The sequence below is a fragment of the Ranitomeya variabilis genome, chromosome 4 (assembly GCF_051348905.1).
Source record: "Ranitomeya variabilis isolate aRanVar5 chromosome 4, aRanVar5.hap1, whole genome shotgun sequence".
NCBI classification, from domain to species: domain Eukaryota; kingdom Metazoa; phylum Chordata; class Amphibia; order Anura; family Dendrobatidae; genus Ranitomeya; species Ranitomeya variabilis.
This window is the reverse complement of record NC_135235.1, coordinates 479,790,000-479,814,724: the sequence shown is the minus strand read 5'-3', so window position 1 is coordinate 479,814,724 and position 24,725 is coordinate 479,790,000. Positions and strand designations below refer to the sequence as shown.

The 24,725-nt window shown below is 43.9% G+C and overlaps 1 protein-coding gene across 6 annotated transcripts in view; it reads left to right on the top strand.

Annotated features, from left to right (window-relative positions):
* SEPTIN9 (septin 9) overlaps positions 1 to 24,725 on the top strand; it is a 354,855-nt gene that overhangs the window by 281,183 nt on the left and 48,947 nt on the right. The window contains exon 1 of one of the 6 annotated variants that reach the window (XM_077251860.1): positions 18,895 to 19,042. The exons of 4 other annotated variants lie outside the window; for them this stretch is intronic. The gene's annotated coding sequence lies outside the window, so the exon portion shown is untranslated. Of the gene's footprint in view, positions 1 to 18,894; positions 19,043 to 24,725 lie in introns of those variants that run through there. One more of the 6 variants, XM_077251861.1, reaches the window with a different exon arrangement.

The following is a 24,725-nucleotide window of genomic DNA, read 5'->3' as shown; positions in this document are numbered from 1 at the left end:
GCACCGCATGTCTGTCTCCACGGGTGATCTGCAGGCGACTATGGACGTATAGTGAGCATGGGATTTCTTGAAATCCCATCCACTATGCTGTAACATCTGGATGCTGCATAAGTACGCAGCGTTAAACCCGCAGCAACTTTGGATCGTGTGCACCTACCCTAAGTGACATGTAATTTATTCTATGTTTATGTCTACATTGAAGGTTAATTAACAGAGCTGATTGTTGTGTATGTGAACAGAGCATGGAAATTGTCTTACTCTGGTGCCTTCTGGAGGACTCTTATTGTAGTACAGTACTGCTCTGAAAAAAAACAGTTTCTGCTGACCAGGATCTTGCCATCTCCACCCTTGGACTGGCCATAGACATTAGATAAGTTGCTTTTTTATACAACTGATTAACAATTTAATCTACGTAACATTGCCAAAGTCTGTGAAAGTCAGAGCACCCACACAGGGTGATGTTGGCATCGCACAGTTACGATTTGTCACTCTACAGTCAAATAGAGTTACTGTAGACTTTTTGTCTGAGACTGGGCAATAAGGATTGTGCATGCTGAACTGCGTTATGCCCAATCTTTTCATAGCACAAGAGATAAGTTGCTGACAGAGGGGTTGACAACTGCGCACTCTCCTTTCTCTATTGAAATACACATGCACCCTTGCCTGTGCTCAGTATACGTAGTTATGGAAAAATTAAAGCAAAAATTAATTCTGAGATCTTGAATAAGCCTCCTATAAAGCACAGTGACTGGTATAGCTATGATCAATGTACCAATCACAACAGTGATGAATGCTTTGAGTACGGGTCCTTTCCGGGCCGGCTGATTTCTAGCCACAATATGTGCCTATATTATAGCAGTTAAAATGACATTCATCTAAAGGCCCCTTTAATCATGTCAAAGTGTACAGAGATGTAAGGTCATTGAACAGCTGTGAGACATGCAGCCGCGGGGACTCGAGCATATTATTCGAGCACGCCGAAGACAGTCGGTTAGCACCCGCGCATGCTGGGATAATACCTTATCTGAGCACGTTCACTCACCATTAACTGGCATCTTTCTGCCTATGCACAGTGTACATAGAAAGCTGCCAATCAGTGGTGTGGGCGGGGTTATATAGAGCTCAGCATTCAGAGAATTGATAGATCTGCAGTAGAGAAAACAGTGATTTAATCAAAACTGCAGCAAGTAGCTTAGTAAGTTATACATTGCTGGAATCAGGGTCTCTGCCCCTATATCACGCTGCTCTCACATGAGGGAGCAAAACCTGATGACAGATTCCCTTTAAATGGGCCTTAACTGGTAATGGCCAAAATAAATATCTATTTATATGCCAATTCCACTCTGTACTCTGAATGAAGACAGAATCACTCTTCCTATAAGAGTCTGGTTATATATTGGCATCACATACTTTGGGCTAAGAATTTACCAGGACTTTGAAGAATGTGTTGCAAACTCATTCTTGATCTCTCCTCCCACCCCCATCCACTCACCCAGAGAAATAATTCTCATTCCTACACAGTGTCAGGCACAGCTGGACATGTATGTGACACTTAGACTTCCATTTACAACCTCTAGTGGGGGCTGTGGTTGTTCAAGGCTGCTCTGTTCAGTTGGCAGAGTGGTACCAGCCGCTGAGCTACAATGAACAGCTTGTTCTGACCCCATCCTCCCAGCACTTCCCAATCTTTGATCTCAGCATCTAGCACAAACTAATATTTGTCCCTGGGAATATTTTCTCATAGAAATATTTCAATATTTAGTACTTCCCACTGGTTGTAGGGAGCATTGCCATACTCTGCAGGAGTGAGCTGATCTAAAATGATATCAATGGGTTCAGAAAATCAGATCCTAATGTTATCCTGGTGAAATATCACATATCTGATCACAAGGGTTGTCAAATTTAATTTAAATTTTTTCAGGGCAACTTATCAAAAAAGCACGGAAAGACAATATTTTTTACAGACACATTGGAAAACCATAATAAATCGTTATGATTATAAGTGATCCATGATTACAGCCCATAATTCTGATATGAAGACATTATCTGCAGTCACTGTAAACTGATGATAATTACAGTCAAAATAAATTGCGTAAGTTTCTTCAGCCTCAAAAAAATCATGGACACAAACAATTTTTATGGACAGGTCAAAAAAAGTATCTATTTTTATAGACTGTCCTGGAATTTCTGCACTGTAGGCAACCATGCTGACCTCTCAGACCCTAAATAATACCTGTGATGCCAAAGCCTCTAGGCTAGACCACTAAAAAAGAAAAAAAAAAAAACAACTAGAAAATGATATGATCACTGCTAGCCATATGTGCTATGCCTGCTCACCCGATACTGCAGGGTTGGGTGACTGACAGCTATTGTGTCATGGTCAGCGTAACTTGGGGGTTGCTGCTACTGCTTTCACTATCATGACCTAAAATGTGGCAATGTGATGTTGCTACTTCATGTCGACTCGTCACAAATCATCTTGTAAATGACTCGAATTGTGGAATATAAGTCATGAACCAGGAGAGTAGGATGGGCAGTTCTTGAAGCCCTGCTACCACAAAATAGTAAAGCAGTGTTGCTCTGGGTACTAGGAGACAAATCAAAAATGCAAAACAGCAAAACAAATAATACATTCTAAAAATACAATATAGTCGTGTAATATTTGCAACTTGCTATTTTTGGTTTAAACAGAACCTGTTAACATCTTTTTACACATAGAAGTAATATTATGGCTGTATAGCTGCACGAGAAAAATAATACCTTTGTGGTCGAGATTTGATCTGCCAGTCATGACAACTTTAGGATAGAAAAAATATACAAATTATAGTAAAAGTGCACTTGGACGGCTTCCCCCAGGCAAAAATATGTGTCCATTATTGGTGTGGAGAGAAACTCTGTGTGGAGGTTTATCACCCCCAATTTCATCCCACACAAGCTTGTCTCTTATATTAACCGATCTCTGAAAGAAAATCAGTTCACCAAGTTTTTGCCACCTAATCCAAGGGTAACATGTAAAGACAGAGACCCTGATTCCAGCGCTGTGTCACTTACTAGAAGATTATCACTAGAGGAATAATTCAAGGAGTGGTCTGTCCTTAGGCTACAAGTCTGCAGTCACAATTTCTGCAGACTTGTGAATCCATACATTGCGTGCACTGTGAGGAATCTCTGGCACCAAAAATGGGGGACACATGTCTACAAGTATGCAATTTGCACACATACGATCACATGCCAACTAGACATGTGTGGCCTTGCTCAATAACTTGCGGTCACAAGACCACCCGTTCCTGGAGTTGGAGAATGCTCACAGCACGCAGTGTACGTGATGTGAGCATTCATAAGTCTGCAGTCACATAGAGACTTGTAGGCTAAGGTCAAACAACCCCTTTGACCTTATGTCATGTTGTTCCCCCATATTCATGAGCTTTGAATAGCCCCCCCACTGATTGGCAGCTCTCTGCTTATGCACAGTGTACACAGAAAGCTGCCAATCAGCTGTGTTGGCGAGGATACAGAGAGCTCAGCATTTAGAGAACTGGTAGATCTGCAACCCAGCAGATGATTAAACGCTCTGTAGTCAGGGTAAACCCCTACATCATACTACTCTCAGATGGGGTAGCAAAACCCTGGTGATGTGACGGATTCCGTTTAAAACTCACGAACAAGTCTAAGAATTTTCTACATGAGGACAGGACCTAGACAGGACATTGCAATGACATCTGATGATGGATGGTATTCTGTACATCCAATGGTGATATTTATTAATAAATGGAATATCTTTGCTCTGGTTATTACGAGGTTTATCTTGTTTAACCACAATATTCCTATTCTTCAGATAATAGCTTCTGTGGGTAACCTTGTTTGCTAAATTTGTATTCCATTTCATTCAGCCTTGTCTCTAGCCTGTCAGGATTAGCCACTATACGGCCGACTCTTTGAAATTGGCGTCTCAGGACCGTCATTGGGTATTTCTCAAAATAGGGAAGCAGACTATTCCTATCCATATTTTTATGATATAGGTTAGTATATAACCTGCCATCTTCTCCTACGATCACCCAAAATACTGATTCTGACCAAATTGCTATGAAGTGTGAATTTCAATGCTTTCTATACAGAATTCAGGAATTTCCCAAAATGCCTCTAGGGTAGGCATCCCATGCGCAAAAGATGTCATCTCTAAAAAGCAGGATCGTTTACACTGTTTCTGAGATAAGGAATTGGGGTGTACAAATTCTTTCACAAACCATTCCATGTTATATTTTTTGTATGGGGTACAATGTTATAACCCATTTAGGTTCCACTCTGCTCTTGGCAAACCAGCGATGATTGGAGCTTGTACATGTCTCTGCCCCTGAACCTTGTGTGTAACACATCCAGATTCTGTACGGTATGGAGCAGGACTAGTCCCGGAGCTAACTCCATAAATCCTCACCGCACCAATAGAATAAAATACATCTAACAAAATGATGAAAAACAGTCCATTTTCTCTTAAATGTAAAAAAAGACATCCGAATGAGGCATCAGAAAGATCCCCCATCCCATTTAATAATCTAGTTGATCACCTTTGAACCAATTCTAGTTTTCCCAGAGGCAAACACCGACAAAAGAGGGCCCCTGTGAAAAAACATCATATGGGCCTTTTGTAGTCCAATATGTCGTCATAATGCACCTCTTTATGTGTCTGAGACAAAAGTTGCTTGCTGCTTTGGAGTGGAACTGCGTCCCTTTATCTAATGGGCCTCTGTGCAATTGTACTAATTTTATAAAGACTGTATAGGACTTTTCAAATTTGGGTACACCTTGACGCGGTGAGATAGCTTTTGCGCTTTTTTTTTGCTCAAAAACAGTATTTACCAAGTATTCTATGTTATTTAAATGTACTATTGCATTTTATTTACTTACAGCAGGGATAAAGGGTAAAAAATCCAGGTCACCATTGAAGTCGATGCATGTTGTGTACAAATACACATGAATGTGTTGGCAACACCCAGGAGCATGCAGAGAGGGTATATCCGGCAGCACGCCTAGCGAAAGGTAATTAAAATCAACAGTTATTAGTTCATCTTAAAAAAAATTGGAAGAATTAAAAAAAAAGAAGAGGGAATTCCCAAAAATCCACTTTTACGCGTTTCAAACACCTAAGTTCTTAATCATAGTTTGATCCCCTACACTATGATTAAGAATGTAGATGTATGAAACGCAAAAAAGTGGATGTCCCAGAATTCCTTCTTCCACTCTTTTTTAAAATTCTTCCATTTTTTTAACATAAACTATTAAATATTGATTTTAATTGCCTTTCCCTGGACGTGCTGCTGCATTCACCCCTCTGCATGTTCCTGGTTGTTACAATAGGGTATTTGCTCATTTTATTTCTATCTTAGGTTTTGTTGTGTCATACAGTATCAAATGCCTTTCAAAAGACCAGATACTGTATATCAGATCAGCTATATGACAAATATCCAGATTTGCAAATACCTCTTAATTAAAACCCAGCATGTTAGTTAGACACAAATGCAGGCTGAATCCAGGCTGGTTGTCAGTTATTGTATTGTTCTCTGTTATATATATTTCGTAAGTCATCTTCTATTAATTTTTTTTGCACATCATTGATATCAAATATACCAAATGATATCTACACATATTCACTTCTTACCCTTGTAGAAAATCGGTACCATGTCATCCATCGTTTTACAACCATTTTACAAAAAGATGAGAATTAGTATACCAAATTTTAATTCATGAACAGCACTGTCACTCCTTACTCCTGTCTAGCCCACTTCCCATAAGTTCTCAAATACACAAATACAGTACTTTCTACTTCCGTCAGAATGCACAGTATCTATCCATCCATTGAAGTTGGATCCTCAAAAAAGGATGTCAGATATTACAAAATAGGGCCTGCTTCTTTTTTTTCCCAAAAATCATTGCCACTTTGGTCAAAGGGATATGTCAGCGTTGGACTGGAGCACCTTGGACCCACCAGAGAAAATCGTTCTTGGGGCCCACTATGTAGCTACATAGAAATAAATACAAGACCACCAATTATGTGGTATAATAATATCAGGGTATAATATAAGGTAGTACACGTCTTAATTATGTAGCAGGGGTTGGGGTAACCCCCTCATAGAATATAAAGTAGCCCCCTCATAGAATATAATGTAGTCTCCCTCATGGAATATAATGCAGGCCCCCCTCATAGAATATAATGCAGCCCCCTCATAGAATATAATGCAGCCCCCTCATAGGGTATAATACAGCACCTCACAAAATATAAATCAACCCCCTCATAAGGTATAATGCAGCCACCCATAGAATATAATGTAGCACCCTCATATGGCATAATGCACCCCCATCATATAGTATAATGCAGCCCCTCCACAGAATATAATGTAGCCCCCTCAGAGTATAATGCAACCCCCTCATAAGGCAGCCCCCCACAGAATATACTGTAGCTCCCTCATAGGGCATAATGCAGCTCCCCTCATATAGCATAATGTAGCTGCCTGAGAGAATAATGCAGCCCCCACACAGAATATAAAGTAGCCCCCTCATAGGGTATGATACAGCCCCCTCATAGGGTATATTGCAGCCCCCCTCAAAGGGTATAATGCAGCCCACCTCCATCATTGTTTTCCCCCTCTCCCCATCCACCCCCATCATTGTCTTCATCAAACCTCCATCATTGCCTCCTCCCCCACCACCATTGTCCTTTACACCACAACCATCATTGATTTCTCCCCCACCACCCCCATCATTACCCATTCCAACACCTCCATCATTGCCTCCCCCCACCACCATCATTATTGCCTCTCCCACCACCATCATCATTGCCTCCTCCCCCACCACCTCCATCATTGCTTTCTCCCCCACCACCCCATCATCCTTTCCACCACCAACATTGCTTTCTCCCCCACCACCCCATCACTGCTCTCTCCATCACCCACATCATTGCCAATCTCCAAAACACACACACAGCACCACTCTCTCACAAACACACAAAGCACCGCACCACATACACACACACACTCAGGCAGGCAGGCAGACACACACACACACACACAGCACCGCACTCACCTCACGTTCTCTGCGGCCGCAGCACCTCCCGGCAGCTTCCTCTCTGAAACAGCCGCTCTGAATGATGACTTCATCCAGCTGCGCTGTGTCAGACAGGAAGTGCTGGGCAGGCAGGAAGGAGGACGGCATTGGATCTCTGCAGCTCTGCTCCGGTCCCAAGCTACAGTGATTGCAATCAGGGTTCCCAGCCATTTAGGGGTCCACCTCCAGTGGCCCGATTCAGCAGCATCGGCTTTACATGCGGGCAGTGTTAGCCTCAGCCTGCAGCTAATGCTGCCCGCTATTAAAGTGAAATGGTATTCACTCCTCTCCAGGTCCATGAGGGCGTGGGGAAGCGTGCATATTAATTTCTCTTTAGCAGTGGGGACAGGCTCTTGTCTCCAGCTGCTGCTCCGCTGGCGCCGGGCGGGTCACCCTTCATTCAGGGGCCCCATAGCAGCTGGGTGTGCTGCTATTAGCAATACGCCACTGGCTGGGGGCCCCTGGAGTAGTGGGGGCTCTAGGCAGCTGCCTACCAATATGCCAGCAGATGTCAGTGCCTGGGCCAATTCGACCCTGAGTAGAGATGAGCAGATTGGTTCAACCGTTCATGTCAACCATGGTCAAGGGGTTTAGTGATCTCAGGACGTGCACAGGAGCCGCATGAGATTTTGGTTCCTGGGTACATCATTTGATTCATGTGCGCAGATGATGCACCGGTCTGGCAAATCATAAACCCAGCCTAGGATCCTGGAGGGTAAGGAAGTTCGCACAGCTCCTTATCTACAGCCACAGAACACTGACCTGGTTGCGCAAAGTAATCTGCTCATCTCTAATCCATTCATTTTTCCTGCAAAATCGCAACAATCTGCCATAAACCTATAAGCTGACTTAGAAAATACAAATTGAGAGTCGTTCTCCATTTTTGGGCTAGCACAGTACCAAGATATCAATTTTACAATAAGCATACATGAGGTCAGAGAATGTACCAGTAAGGGCATATATAACCCCAAATAATAACAGGTCGAGGGAAAATTTTGATCACTCTATCACTATTCTCTACTATGCTGACAGAGAGTAAAAATGCATTATATGAACACAATGTGGTACAAAGTGAAGAGGGTAGCTTATGCAGCACAGTCGTAGAAGACCCTTTTTCTGGGAACTAAGCACATAAAGGCACATCTGGCAGCCATCTGTCCTGCAGTAATACATAACAGCCTCCTGAAATCTCAGCCAGAGAGCAATGACCAGGATCATGTCACACTCCGCCTTGGAGTGAGACCCCCTCTGGGACAGGAAGACCAGTCCCCAGTGCAAACCTTTTAGAGGAAATCCTAACCACCAATCTGTGTGATATTTCTCGTACAAAATCATCCATGTTTTATTCTACGCAAATGAATATCTGTGATAGTAAAGAGAAATTTGCAGATTGTGTGTGATAAAATGGAATTTTTTCTTTGTCTTGCTTGGGTATGGGTTACATTTACAGCCCAAAATATGATGCGCCTGACTATAATTGGCCCTTTTTTCCTCACAAATGGGTTTACTGCTCTTTTTGTGTGGCTGTACTTAGTACTTTGAGTTCACAAGGGTGAACATTCTTAAGTTAAACGTAACCGGTCATTACAAACTTCCTATGTAAGTACTTAAATCTTAACATTTAATATTACCATTACAATGTCGTGACGCAACACACATAGAAATCAGAACCCCCAGAAAAGCAGCAAACATGTATGCATGAAAGACTGGGGACTGATTATGATCACCAGTACAACTGGCAATGCAATACAGAAAACATCATGATTAGACATGGGGGACCTTGTAGACCGATCAGTACAACTGATGCATTTACCCCTCAATGTCTCAAAATACCCAAAGGAGATCCATATGAAAGAATTTGGAACAATCTCACCAGATCTGTGGACAATGGAATCTCCAATATTACAGAAAGAACCTCCTATCGAGCAGTAAACAATAACCCATAAGGGCAAATAATCATGCCATGAATAGAGTGCAATGTGCCAATCCGAGAGAGGGCCACCTCCCAACACATTTCATCCTAGAAGGACTCTTAAGGGGATATAGCAGCCAAGGCAGGAGTGCTCCACCATCACTGGTATTATTCAAGAGTCTCCCATTATCCTTCTAGGATGAAATGCGTTGGGAGGAGATAACTACGTAATCAATGTCTCAACTATAATCATGCCTACTGTTCCTTGATTGACAGAGTAAGGGTACCGTCTCACAGTGGCACTTTTGTCGCTACGACGGTACGATCCGTGACGTTCCAGCGATATCCATACGATATCGCTGTGTCTGACACGCAGCAGCGATCAGGGACCCTGCTGAGAATCGTACGTCGTAGCAGATCGTTTGGAACTTTCTTTCGTTGCTAGACCTCCCGCTGTCATCGTTGGATCGGTGTGTGTGACACCGATCCAACGATGCGTTCGCTTGTAACCAGGGTAAACATCGGGTTACTAAGCGCAGGGCCGTGCTTAGTAACCCGATGTTTACCCTGGTTACCGTCGTAAATGTAAAAAAAAACAAATAGTACATACTCACATTCCGGTGTCCGTCAGGTCCCTTGCCGTCTGCTTCACGCACTGACTGACTCCCGGCCGTAAAGTGAAAGCACAGCGGTGACGTCACCGCTGTGATCTGCTTTCACTTTACGGCCGGGAGTCAGTCAGTGCGGGAAGCACTTAAGCAGACGGCAAGGGACCTGACGGACACCGGAATGTGAGTATGTACTGTTTTTTTTTTTTACATTTACGACGGTAACCAGGGTAAACATCGGGTTACTAAGCGCGGCCCTGCGCTTAGTAACCCGATGTATACCCTGGTTACCCGGGGACTTCGGCATCATTGGTCGCTGGAGAGCTGTCTGTGTGACAGCTCTCCAGCGACCACACGACTTACCAACGATCACGGCCAGGTCGTATCGCTGGTCGTGATCGTTGGTAAATCGTTTTGTGAGACGGTACCCTAAATGTGCTGAGCAAGATGTTAGTCATTCAACAGTGGGTGATTACGTTCCAAACGCTGATTACAGCAGTGACTGTTCAGTGCTCGATCCCAGATTTCTGGAATCACAGCAGTGATAAATGATCATTTTCTGGCTTCCACTAATACTGCTAATTTCCACACAATATACTAACCTTATTTTAGGGACTATAGGGAAATCTGGGATGGTAGGTTCACAAATACTTAATTGATAGAGTTTTTAGCTTTTAATATTTTAAGCTATTCAGGTGTTCAAGCCCAATACACATTTATTTTACTCACTTATACAGCACCATTAGTTCCACAGTGCTTTACATACATTACATTATATGTAACCACCGATCAACCAACCGCTGCACGATCAGCTCTATCCTCACCTACTGTATTCTCACCCATCCCTTGTAGATTGTGAGCCCTCGCGGGCAGGGTCCTCACTCCTCCTGTACCAGTTATGACTTGTATTGTTCAAGATTATTGTACTTGTTTTTATTATGTATACCCCTCCTCACTTGTAAAGCGCCATGGAATAAATGGCGCTATAACAATAAATAATAATAATAATTATTATTATCGGCACTGTCCCCATTGGGGCTCACAATCTAAATTCCTTTTCAGTATGTCTTTGGAGTCTGGGAAGGAAACCAGAGACCCCGGAGGAAACCCACGCAACGCTCATAGAGAAAACAGGGGTGTTGTGAGAAATGGCTGACAGCCTAATGATAGTTCAGCTGATAACTATCTAAGGTGTATGGTCAGTGATCCTGCAATTGACCCACTGTAGACGTAATTCTGTATATATTTTGTACCTCCTATGGACAAATCCATGGCAGCTATAGTTGTCACTGCGAGGAGACGTGATATGGCAACAAACCAGCATGTGACCATATTTCCAGTAGAATCTCAGGCCTCTGTTTCCTTGGTTTGCTCACTCCATGAGAAGGAAGCAGGAAGCTCACAAGTAAAGCCATGGAAGTTGTGGTTCAGTAGGTCATGTTTACTGCCTGCCGACATGACCTAGTTCTCAGTCACTAAATGCAAAGAAAAATAAAGTGGTGGCCTTAAAAATGCAACAGAAACACAAATAATCTCAACCATATGAGCATTAGAAATTGACTAATACTTAGCTTAGAACGGTTGACATTAATTGCTGAAACCCAGAGGAACCCTCCGAGAATGGTGACCTTTGTGGTTTGGAAATGCTACTGATTATTAATGACATAAGTGTTCTTATATACAGCTATTTAAATCCCTCTTGTTTCTTTGTGCACTGTACAGTTGGCTTTTACACATGAGAAAGATGCCAGTCCTGGGTGGAAACGCATTGTGGAATAAAAAACACTTATTTAGATTATTGGATCAAGGATCTATATTTTGGTTAGCACAGCCAAACCATGAATTGTCCTTTTCCTTCATAATGTAGATGTGAGTATCCAAAGTTTTCGTGTTGAAAATGATATTTGATCCGCAATCAGGAGCTGATTTTTTCCTTGAAAGCATTAGTAAAACTTACATTTTATTGACTGAAATCCCTGGTATGAGTCCACTGGGTGGTCCCTTTTCAGTGATTGACAGACTTACCTGTATGATTGTGCATGCGGAGATAAATGTCAATCATCTGTCAGACCGCCCACTGGACTCATGAGTATACAAACACCAGGGATTTCATTGAGTAAAGTAAGTTATTCTGAATCATTGACAACAAACCTATGTATCATTCTGCTTCTCCTTCTTTATACCGTGCTGTCCACAGATCTGACTGCGTGTACAATGTAACAGGTTACCTTTAAGCTTATATTTTCTGCTAGGATAAAAATTAATGGAAGTGCCACCTCTGCTATATGCCTGGCGCAGTTGGACACGTAGTTGGAGAGCCCACTAGGACTGTGGGGTACTCAGTACCTGGCCGGTTCTGTTCTTAAAGGGGTGGTCACGGTGGCGATGACCAAGTCCGTGGCCCTGGGCGTCCAGTAAAAGGGGGTTAATGAAATGGAAATAAAGTCTAATGTAGTAATGTGAGTGCAGGAAATAATTGCAGGACACAGGGATAGCAGTTTCCTTTACCTTTTACTGGTAGAATTCTGGTACAGTCCAGGGTACAGGTGATGGTGGGGTCCAGGCAGCCTGGAAACAGCTTGGGATCCACTTAGCCAGGTGGGTTCGTAGGCCTTCCTTCTGCGCTGTATAGCTGAACCTTGCTGCCTGAAGCTCTGTATGAGTCCTCTCAGTGTCTGTATTTCCAATCTGTATGGCTGACAGCCTGAGCATGTCATGGGCACTGTCCTCTCTCTCTCTGGCAGCCCCAGGCTCCTGATTTGCTGTGGAACCTGCAGGTGTTAGATGGGACAGGAGACTTGCAATCTCCTGCCCTCCGGTTTCAGTGGCTGGGTCTGCAATTCCCACACCACCACGGATCCCGGTGTCCGGTCTCTTGGCGCTTTCCTCTGGGGTGAGCCCACTCGCAGCTCCAGACCCCAGGCTCCTCTCCTTTGCCTCTTCACCTCTCACTGTCCCTATCAAACTGTCTAACCCATCCCCCAGGCCAGAATTTATAGGGAAGTTCCCCTGAAAGCGGACCTTCTGGTCTGGAGTCAGGACGGTCTTGTATGTCAGTGTTACCTAATTAAGGGATCCCTCCTTGTTTCCAGGCATGACATCACCTCCCCCGTGAGGAAGACAATACCATTTTGGCATCCCAACTCCTGGGGTGCCACATAGTTCTTATAGATGGTGTTGTAGAGTTAGCGATTTTGGCCAGATTCAGATGATCTTTTCTAGGCTATTTGCTGACATACAGATTATTGTGCTAGGAATGTCCTGCTTGCTGTTACAATAAGCAGCACATATTGGGAAAAGATGTGTATATATATCACGCGCACTCCAAAGACATCTGAAGGCCAAACAATTTTCTGAAATCTTGGCACACCTGCCACTAACGTAGCACAGCATGGCGCACAGAAAAGGTTACCAAGAGTTACTACAACTTCTCTGGTAGTAGTAGCCTGGGTGGCATAGCAAACATTTTGCTGCACTGAGATCAGTGTTATCATGTTCACTATGTGACCATACGCTCTTTCATTTTGTAAAGAAGATTTTCTTTTACAATCTTCACATAGTACAGAAACGTTTCTTAAAGGTTTCCTTAAGGCAACTTTGCAATTTACTTCATCTGCAGTTTGTCAGCAATGTCCAGTCTCCTAGGCAAGGAACGCAGTGCTTACAAGCTCTTTCCAATTAAATTATAACCGCTGCTCTAAATCTAGCTGGACTGCCGGATCTGGCCATCTTCAGTGCCCCTGTGCTCCACTGATACCACAGAGGCAAAGGTGATTCTGCTTGTAACATCGGAGAGTGCACAGATTGGGCCAGTGGCATAACGGTGCAGCCAGCCTGGACTGTCAATCAGGAGTGCACCACCCCAAGCAGGATGACGTAAAGTTGGGGAGCAGTGTGCTCCTGAAAGCAAGATGAGACATCCCTTCAATTTACTTTCTTTAACCTATAAGTAGACTTGATAGATATTCTAAATCCTTGGTTCACAACCTGCTGATCCACATCTCGTCTCTAGGAGGTACTCACAGTCTTCTTACTTGATTTAAACAGTGTACAGCGTGTAATCATAGTCTTAGGGGTACTTGGATGTAATTTCTTTAATAGAAGGTCCATGGGTCGGAAATGTTAATGAACACTGGTCTACAGCCTGCATATTTTAGGATCATTTAAAGGGCTTTCCTATTTCAGAATGTAATAGAATTTTGCTGGGATATGTGTGATTGTGGGGTCGGATGTTAGGGACCCTCTCTGTTCCTGAAAATGAAGGGTGAGATGATACATGTCTAAAATGAGAACTCATTTAATATATCCTATGGGGAAATTCTGAGTTAAAGGGTTTGTCCACTACTAGGACAACCCCTTCTTATTACTCATTTTTGGCCTCATTAAAGTAAAAACACCTATACTTGCATTCCATGCCAGCGCCTTTCCAGGAATATCGACACTTGTGTTCCTGAGGCTCACATGAGGTTGTTAAGTCACGCTGGCATCATTTCCGCCACCTTCGGGCAAATTAAACATCAATAGGAAGTGAGAGAGCAACCACAGCCCTGGCTTCCTGTTGATCCCAAAGGTGGGTGCAGCGAAGCTGGTGCTGATTGGTGGCAGGGCTTGTGTGACGTAACTTCCTCATGTGTGCTCTTGGAATACCAGCCGACACCGCTGGAACGGCGCCATCACGCGAGATCTACAAATATCTGTAAGATGATACACCAAAGCCCCTGAGATTAAAGGCAGCTGAACCCATTGATTATGGTTGGTTCAGCTAACCATCTAATATGTATGGGATCCATCAGATTCGCCTTCGACAGATGATGTTGCAAAATATAAGATTCGGGCTGTTGGAATTCAATCACCAGATCATTTTGTTCTCCAGCATTTAAGCCTCTGCCAGATACTAGCAGTGGCTTTGTCATAGAGATTACAGGAGCGCTCCTCTGTATGTACATACCATACATCACAGACTATCATGTGATAGGTTCAGCACTTTATAGACACTATTATACTTTTGCTCCTGTGGCCCCATGACAACTCTTCCCATTTCTGGCAAATTCAGAGTTATGTTACAGATACTGCATGGATCAAAATCACCATTCAAATGATGTTCTTACTGAGTTAAACAATCTATTTGTACTTATTTCCTTAGCAATAATTGCATCGTCTGTTTATTTAACATGTGTTTTTAGGGTGAACCCTAAAACTGGGATGGTTTTATTAAGCTCCACACTTTTTTCAATCTGAATCTGCATTGTGGGATGGTCCCACCAAATAGGATGATTACTCATTAATGTGCAGCAAGTGATATGGATCCAAACAATAGAAGTTTAAGAAATTAGATGCATCATTTCCAAACTTCTGAAAAAAAGTAGCTAACGTGTTATTACTGACATTCTCTGGTGCTTTTTTGGCAGGGAGCAATGATAGTTACAGCTTGATATAGCCTGAAGAGTGAACTAGATTTTGCAGCATAAAAAACAACTTATTTATTTACTGACAGATCCTGTGTATTACAAATAAAAGGCATTCATTATGAAATAAAAAGTCATACCATGTTCCAGCATAGCTTGAGTATCAATTCTTCATGGTTTTCAAGATCTCTGCTTGCTGTCATTAAATAGGAGCCTTCATTGTTTGCTTCCAGTGTGTAATAATAGTCCCCATGATGAGCTTTTGGTGAGTTTTTTTTACGCTGCATATTTTGAAAAAATGCAAGTAACTTATTTTACTTAACAGAAATGGTGAAGAAAATATGCAACATCAAAAACTCATGTAGTAGGTACAGAAAATCTTTATAAGAAACTCACCACATATTCTTCTTTGGAATATGGCCTAAGGCCTCATTCAGACGGGAGTGATTTTTCTTGTAAGCAAAAAATGGTCTGATTTCCATCAGTGTTAGTCAGCAGTGTTTGGTTAGTGTTTTTTTTTTGCATACAAGAAATTTTCTCAAGCTCCTACTATCAATCATGAAAATCAGACAGCACATGGATGACACACGGCTGGCACATGAAAGACACATGCAAAGAAACACGGATGGCACATTGATAACACACGGATGGTACATGGATGACACACGGATGGCACATGAAAGACACATGGATGACACATTGATGACACACGGATGGCACATGAAAGACACATGGATGACACATTGATGACACACGGAAGACACATGGATGATGACACACGGATGGCACATTGACAATACACTGATGGCACATGGATGATACACGGATTGCACATGAAAGACACATGGATAACACACAGATGGCACATGGATGATACACGGATGGCACATGAAAGACCCATGAAAGACACACGGATGGCACATTGATAACACACGGATGGTACATGGATGATACATGGATGACACATTGATGACACACGGATGGCACATTGATAACACATGGATGGCACATGGATAATGACACATGGATGGCACATTGATGACACACGGATGATGACACATGGATGGCACATTGATGACACATGGATGATGACACATGGATCGCACATTGATGACACACGGATGACACATGGATGATGACACACGGATGGCACATTGATGACACACGGATGATGACACACGGATCGCACATTGATGACACACGGATGATGACACACGGATCGCACATTGATGACACACGGATGACACATGGATGACACACGATGGCACATTGATGACACACGGATGACACAGGGATGATGACACACGGATGGCACATTGATGACACATGGATGATGACACACGGATGGCACATGGATGACACATGGATAATGACACACAGATGGCACATTGATGACACACGGATGGCACATGGATGATGACACACGGATGGCACATTGATGACACACGGATGGCACATGGATGATGACACACGGATGGCACATTGATGACACACGGATGGCACATTGATGACACACGGATGATGACACATGGATGGCACATTGATGACACAGATGACACATGGATGATGACACACGGGTGACACATGGATGATGACACACGGATGACACATTGATGACACACGGATGACATCTGAGTGCTGTCTGATTTCTTTCACAGACCTACAGATTTGCATTGGCGAATTTGATCTGTGACTCGGATCAAAATCTGACATGTCTCTGTGTTTTAGTGCGGACCGCTCAGTCTGCAAAAATACAGGGACATGTGGAGAGCCCCATAAACTGTAATGTGAAAAACTGATGTTTGGAATGAGCGGCGGTAGCCATGGGCGAAGTACTCCTCTCTTACACCCCGACACGTTACATGAAGATGGGGGTCCTGGCTGGGTGTGTGGACTTGTGCTGTGGGGGCACTTGGACCTTGCAGGCCATATGTAACCGATGACTTTGGTTGGCCACCAGGACCAGATATTTGACAGGTCAATGAGGGAGACCACCAGTAAAAATAAACTTTTTACTAAACGATAACTTGGCGGGGATTGTATACAGTAGATTGCGGGTGCACAGCTTGATGAACATTTCCTTCACCATATGGAGCATTTTCCACACAGTTTCTATTCCTCTTTATTCACTTGTTCTCTAGCTTCACCATTCCTCTCTACTTCACCACAGCCCATCCCAGCACTACAGTCTGGTTTATGAAAGTTCTTAACTCAAACTGCGGTTCCGCGTCCTTTCCCCTCTAGGGATTGCCAATATTTCCGGTACTTATCTTCTCTGTCACTGACGCCTTGGAACTCCCACCGGGGGGCACTCTCTTCGTCTCACGTACCCTGTCCCTTCTTGGCCCGTTACCTCTTGGAGTTAGAAACTCGGGGCTGTACTGCTAGGCGTCCTCTCGCTATGGCTCACTCGGCCTTTCGGTCACTTCTATTCTCTGTCTCTTTTCACGTTATGGACACCCACGTCATGCGGCACTGCTCACTTCAGACCTCAGGTCTGCTTTCTACGCACACTCGGCCCTAACGTACTGACAGGAAATTGTCCCTGTCCCTTCCCACTCTGGGACAGTCCCAAACTTAACTATCTCTTCCTACTGTCGGGTTACACACAATATTATATCTTCTCACAATTCACATTACACTTATTCTTCAAAGGGGAACATAGGCAATATGTCCATCTCTTTACATTTGTCCATCACCAGATCCACTGGAAATAAAAAATTAAAGCAGGATTCTGTCACAGATCTTCAGAATAAGGCCATGTTTGCACGCTCAGTATTTGGTCTGTATTTTACCTCAGGATCTGTAAGCCAAAACCAGGAGTGGGTGATAAATACAGAAGTGGTGCATATGCTTCTATTATACTTTTCCTTTAATTGTTCCACTCGTGGTTTTGGCTTACAAATACTGAGGTAAAATCCTGAGCAATTACTGAACGTGTGAATGAGGCCTAACAGTAACCGGTCACCATTCCTGTATGTATCACCCACTCCTGGTTTCGGCTTGCAGATACTGAGGTAAAATACTGAACATGTGGCGTTATTCCTCATCCTGTGGATATTCTGTGAATAGGGGATAACTTAGGGTATGTGTTATTTCTGGTAGCGTTTTTTTCCTGAAGGGTCTTTTTTTAACATTTTTATTGTCTCCCGAGCCTTTTCTGACATTTTTGACTGACTGCGTTTTTTTTTTAAGCATTTTCCTGCATCTTTTTTTATTGCTGTCTTCTGGACTTTTTCTTAACTCCAACACTGAAGAAACCGCTAGCGTTTTTTTTCAGCAGAATGCCCGGGGGTCTTTTGATGCTTGCCGTTGACTTGTATTGTAAAGTACAAAGGGTCCTCAGAGCAGAACACACCTAAAACGGACCTCACTTCTATAACTACTCCGCATCTATGGACACCTGGAGCAATAAAAGGCGCTGCAAAGCCTGACCATGTGAACAGCCACAGAAGTGCATATGGTCTGCCGTGTGAGTGCGGCTTTTTCAGGCACTTATGACAGCGGAGTGCCTCTGAGAAACACGTGCTGTGCACACTGTATGGGAAAAACCTCTGTACAGCAAGCAGAGGTAGTGAGGACACGGACAGACACAGAAAGTCTATGGGAGAAGAAGTGTGTGAGCTCTTTATGGAAGAGTCAGCTGGACAGTGCCCGTCTTCCCGCCGTGCACGTGACTAGGGGTCGGAAAGTTACTAATCATAGATGAGGCATCTCCGGAGAAGAGGGGCGACCCCACAGCGAGTGCAGCACAAGGCACAACCTGCAAGGGGACATAGTACTGCAGCACGGACTGATGGACACGTGACCGCGCCGCGCACCTATCAGCGGCCTGGGATCTGGCCGGAGGACCCTGCTGCCCGTTAACCCTTTCCGCGCCGAGGCCCCGCCCCGCCACCCATGTGACAGGGGGTGTGGCCGCGTGTGTCCGGCGCTCAGCTTCAGATCGCAGTAGTGCTCGGTGTGTGCTCCGGGTGATCCTGCGCTGCCGCCGCCGCTGCCCGGGGGTGAGTGGTCTCGGGGTAAGTGGGTACGGCACTGCAGCGTGTGCTGGGAGGAGTCACGGATTCTGCCATGCACTGATGAATAGGGCTCGTACGTACCATATGCATGTGCAAGGGGGGGGGGGGAGCGGCTATTAAAAGCCATGCTCTGCAACTTGGGGGATTTACTGAGCCCGGTACAGGGGGTGAGAGATCTCTGCAGGCCATGGAGTTGGGAGGGAACCTACAAAATGATGGATTGCATCTGGTGCGACCTCTTTTATTAACCCATTCTTCCCCCAGCCTATCATTGGGGGCATTGTCATCTGCTGGGTGCACAGTGCTCTAATGGCACGGGAGTAATACCTGAGTGCTGCCTATAGATCTGTACCTGGTGACGTCATCCTGGCACTTGGCTGCTAGGTGGCACAGCTTTGGCACCAGGGCCCAGGATCCTCTGTGCGCCACCATTTATGGCTAATGACTTTTAATTAGACATATTGTGGACCTGTAACCCTTTAGTGAATCTTTCCAGGGCGGGGATTAGATTCTGCAATGCTACAGGGGAAAACATCAGTCTGCAGCTGCATCACGCCAGCCATACCAATGATGGGCCTAATGCAGCTGCCTAGCCCATCAGGGGTTAAATGCATCTATACACTATTACGTTTTTTATTTTTAATTTTTCAGTTTCCGCCTAAACCTGTGTAAATCCTCAGGGGTAATCAGCAAAGCGGCTATGCATTCTCCATAACTGGTTTTGGGTTGCAAAATGTATCTTTGTCATAAACAGCGCCTGGGGGTAAGGAATCTTAGCACCTGCACTTCTGCCTGCACATGGCGGTGCGAGGAGCTAATGACAGCGCCAGGAGTCTTGTCAAATATCAAGGCAAGCGGCACCTTTACCAAAAGAAATGTCATTGGGAGGACTGTCAGTCAATGAATGGCACCGAGCAGCCATACAACGCCTTAATGTATGCGAATGGGGCTTTCATGAATGTATAATGAGACCTCTGCAAGTCCAGCCGGGTATAATTCTGCGGCAGGTGGCCTTAGTGATGTGGGAAAATATTCTCATCTGACACCGTTAAAAGATTGTTTGTGCAATTTGCATGGAATCTGATCTGTCATAAATCTCAGAGCACCACTTCTTGGGAATTGTAACCCACGAATTTGGGTGTCGCTGGATTCCCTCTATATAGTCCCAGTGCAATAACCTTTATTGGAAAGAATGTGATTAATCAGCATTGTAATATCTTGAACAACATCTGTACATTTGTCCCCTTTAGGATCGCACTTTCTCGCGAGCTGTCATTATTTGGTTATGGCATTGCATCCCCATTCAGTAATATGGCAGCCAGCGCTATTGTGAGTAATCTCGCACCTCCATGGCACCTATACTGCAGAGCATGGAGCGCTTCTCTGCAAGCTAATTAGCAATGGGGTCCAAGTGACCTCGGTTGCTTGCATGGAGATGTTGCTTGCCTGTATCTCCCCGCCGATCGATGAGAATGGTAAATGATATGGAATCCCTTTCCTCCTCACCCTACATCTGAGATCTGTGGCAGCTTCCTGTTCAGAGAGAGAAGACACAGACCTCACTCACCCTCTTCACCCCCTCCTCTTCTTCTCCCCACCATTCTCTCCTGGTTAATCTCTGTAATCTGCCAAAAAGGCACACATCCTCCCAAGCAGCCTATTGTGTAACCTCTTCCAGGTCATGCTGTCCTGCTCTGTGATTGTCAGTGGCTTGTAGTCGCTGCAGTATTTGTGTAACATTAAGGTAACTACATTCAACACGTCATATTCTGGATACAATATTTTTTTTTTGGTCTGCTTTGATTATTGGGTTATTCTGATGCATTACTGCCTGTAGATCAGTTTTGAGTGAAAACGCACAACCCCATTTAGGCCCCTTCCACACATCAGTTTTTGCTATCAGTCGCAATCCGTCGAATTTTGAAAAAAAACGAATCCGGCGACTGATGCCACCGGATCATTTTTTTTCTCATAGACTTGTTTTAGCGATGGATGGCCTCACGTTTCATTCATCGTTTGCCAGATCCATCTTTTTCTCATAGACTTGTATTGGCAACGGATTGTGACGGATGGCCTCACGTTTCATCCATCGTTTATTGTTTGTCCAGCGGCAGGAGACATCGGACAAAGTAACGTTTTTTGTGTAAGTTGAAAAATCGGACGGTGACGGAACCGACGCCGTCCATCATTTGCTCGAATGGAAGCCTATGGGCCCTGGCTCCGTCAAATGACAGTATCCGGTGACGGATTCCATTTTTTTTTAACTGTGCATGCTCTGATTTATTTACAGTAGGATCCAATTAGCCAGATCCGCTAGTTGGATCCGTTGAAAAAACTAATCAGTTTTTCACAATCTGCGACCAATTCGTCGAGCCAATGGATTGTGACTGACGGCAAAAAACTGATGTGTCAAAGGGGCCTAAGCTGCCAATAGTCATATCATGCTGGATGAAGGCTGTTTGGCTAGGATATTTCAGCTTTGGCAACCCCCATTGACATGTTTTCTCTAAGAAGAGAAGAATTGGTTCCTGCCTGACAGCACATCTCAAGGGGACACAATAACGGATTGGTTGGAAAAGTCCATCATGGCAAACCCTTCAGTTGTTTTTGTCAGTGATGGATGTGTGTGTATATACACAAGCCCAAAATATCTAAAACATTTTTTTTATTTTTAAACTCAATCTACTGCTTAAGATGCCAGAATAAAGTACATTTATTTATTTAACGCTGGGAAGTTTGCACTTCTAATCAGAGACGTGAAAGTAGAAGGTCTTGACCTTGTTCTGTCGGGAGAGTGGCGATAAGTTGTGGCCAGAAGGTAACAATACAGTTGGTTGTATAACATCTTTAAGGGCACATGGAGGCAAATTTAGGATAACTATTCCCTTTTAATTATTTCTTGGCCCTCAGCAATAACTTTTGCGTTCTGTTAGGGTATGTGTCCACTTTCAGGATGGCCGGGGGGATTGGACGGAGCGGCAAACTTGCTCCTCCCAAAGCCCCGCCACCTTCTGGAGACGCCATGATGCCGGATGTGTTCATTGCACACATCCGGCATCATCGCACCCCACACATAGGGCCCTGTGATTTACCTTGCGGCGGTGCAGCGTCGCCGCAAGGTACACGGACATGCTGCGATCTAAAAAGACGCGCCGCATGTCCGGAATCGCAGGGCCGACGGATGCGTGTTACCACGCATAGTGGAGGCGGGATTTCATAAAATCCCCTCCACTATGCTGTAACGTCTGGACGCTGTGGATTGAATGCTGCGTGGAGCTGCTATTCCGGATGTAAAATGGCACGTGGACACATACCCTTAAGGTTTGTAGGACCTCGAAGACCAACACATGGAGTTATCCATTTTCTCGTCTTCTGTTGGTTGAGTAGAATATTTCTTTCCACCAGCAGCCAATTGTGACGTGCATATACGGTAATATGTTTCCTTGTTTGCCGATGCCTATATCCTAAGGATAATCAAACGTTATGAATGCCTGACATGCTGCTCTCGTGGAACAGGCTTATACAACTTTCCGTTTAGAAGTCTCAGACTACAAACTTACCACTTCTTTATCAACACACTGAAACTTCAGTTAGAAAAGTAGTTTCACAATGGCTTCAGTTAGTCGATGTTGCAGCAAGACACATTTGTAGTATCTGGTCATGCCTGTATTTTCAGTTAAACCTGGAAGGTCTTACTACTTTTTTTTTTTTTTTTTTAACAAACAAAAAGCAACATGGTCCTCAACTAGTGACATAACTGTCTGGTAAGGCCTCTTTCACACATCTGTTTTTTTAGAATTAGTCACAATCCGTCAAAGTGTTGAAAAGACGGATCCTGTGCCGACTGTAAAAAAAAAAAAAAAAAAAAAAAAAAAAAAAAACACACAAAAAAAACGGATGCACTGGTTCTGTTTTTTTGACGGATCTGTTGAAATAGTTGCAGCCGGAATTTAAAGAGAGAGAGATTTTCCGGAAAGGAAAAATGGGTTCAGGGAATGCTCGGTTGCAAAAAAACGGCATTGGTCACTGGAACCCGTCTTCTGATGGACAGCGACGGATCCTGCACCCATAGATTTCCATTATAGCCAATGACGGACGCCGCAGGATCCGTCGCTGTGCGTCTTTTCGATGTACACAAAAAACGTTAGTATGTGCGTTGTCTCCTTCCGACGGATCCATCAAACGACGGATGAAACGGAAAGCCATCTGTCACAATCCGTCGCTAATACAAGTCTATGGGGAAAAAAACGGATCCAGCAGCAACATTTGCTGTTTTTTTTTTTTTTTTTTTTTTTTTTAAACGACGAATTGTGAGTGATTCTAAAAAACGGAAATGTGAAAGAGGTAGAATTGGTTTAGTCAACAGTTTTTGTGCACAAGATAATGATTCTTGCTAATGCCAAGTTCATGCATCTGTAATATGACATTCCTAGAAGTCTGTGACCATGCTGGACCCCGTTATAGAAGCCTGTGACCATGCTGGACCCCATTATAGAAGCCTGCGACCATGCTGGACCCCATTATAGAAGCCTGCGACCATGCTGGACCCCGTTAGAAGCCTGTGACCATATGAAGGCACGCAGTGCTCTATTCTGTCAGATTCCTAAGGTAGAATTTCTCTATAATATGGTGGTATACATCACCACACTGACGAGCATTCAGTAATATGTTCAAAATTTATAGAGGTATGTGCCTGGTAATAAGCTGGGCATATTCCTCAGCTGACTGCGGCAACGTAAGAAATGTTCTCCAGTCACTTTGTTGGAATTTATGCCAACTCTGTGGGTAAATTATGATAAACTTGTTGGACGTGCTAGTTGCTCCTTTTTGGCAAAACTCCAACCATGTTTAAAAAATAAATAAATTAAAAAAATAACGAGCGCTCATAAAGTTTTTGTGCAATGACGTGTTGAAGACCCTGGAGATGGTGAGACCCCGGTTCTGGAGACATAGATCGTTCCCACTTATGGTTTCTGTACCTTTCTGCACAGCACTCCCCACATTTAATATGGGGATGGAGGGTCGCTCACTTTCACGTGATTGTTTTTGCTAAGAAAATAATTGACTGGATATAAAAATGAAACAATCCTATAGAGAAGTCGTCTTCTGTAGTCAATCATTCAGACATTGGCGATTGAATCTGTATTGCTTTTTTCTTTTGGGATCAGTTTATAGTGGAGTCGTTTCTTTACTAAAGCTTTCCATCTGCCTTTCTAGTCCTGTTTATAACCAAAATCTACAAAGGAAATGTTGTTGACCAAAAATCCGATTTCATAAACCGGCCCTAACAAGAAGCTTCTGCTATAGTCTATAATATACCTGGACTTCATTATGTGGAGACCATCAGGATCACTTCACTGCTTTTGGTCCCCCCACATACTGTTCTGCAGCTTTTCTTTTTCTTCCCCTCTACGTCTGGTATGTAGGAGCCTATATACATGTATACAACTGGTACCTCAGAACACATGGTTGCATTTAAATAAGTTTCACAGGCCTGTATAAGGAAGTTATAAACCTCCCTGCTGTGTGTCCCTTCTACCCCCCCAAGGACCTCTTTTATTCTTCCTTCCCTAGGGCAAGCCTCTCCTTCCCTTCCTCCCCCAGCACAGCCCCACATCCTCTCCTGGACCAGCTGGCGCAGGATAAGGAAAGGTCACTATTGTTGCTCTTTAATGGGTGCTGC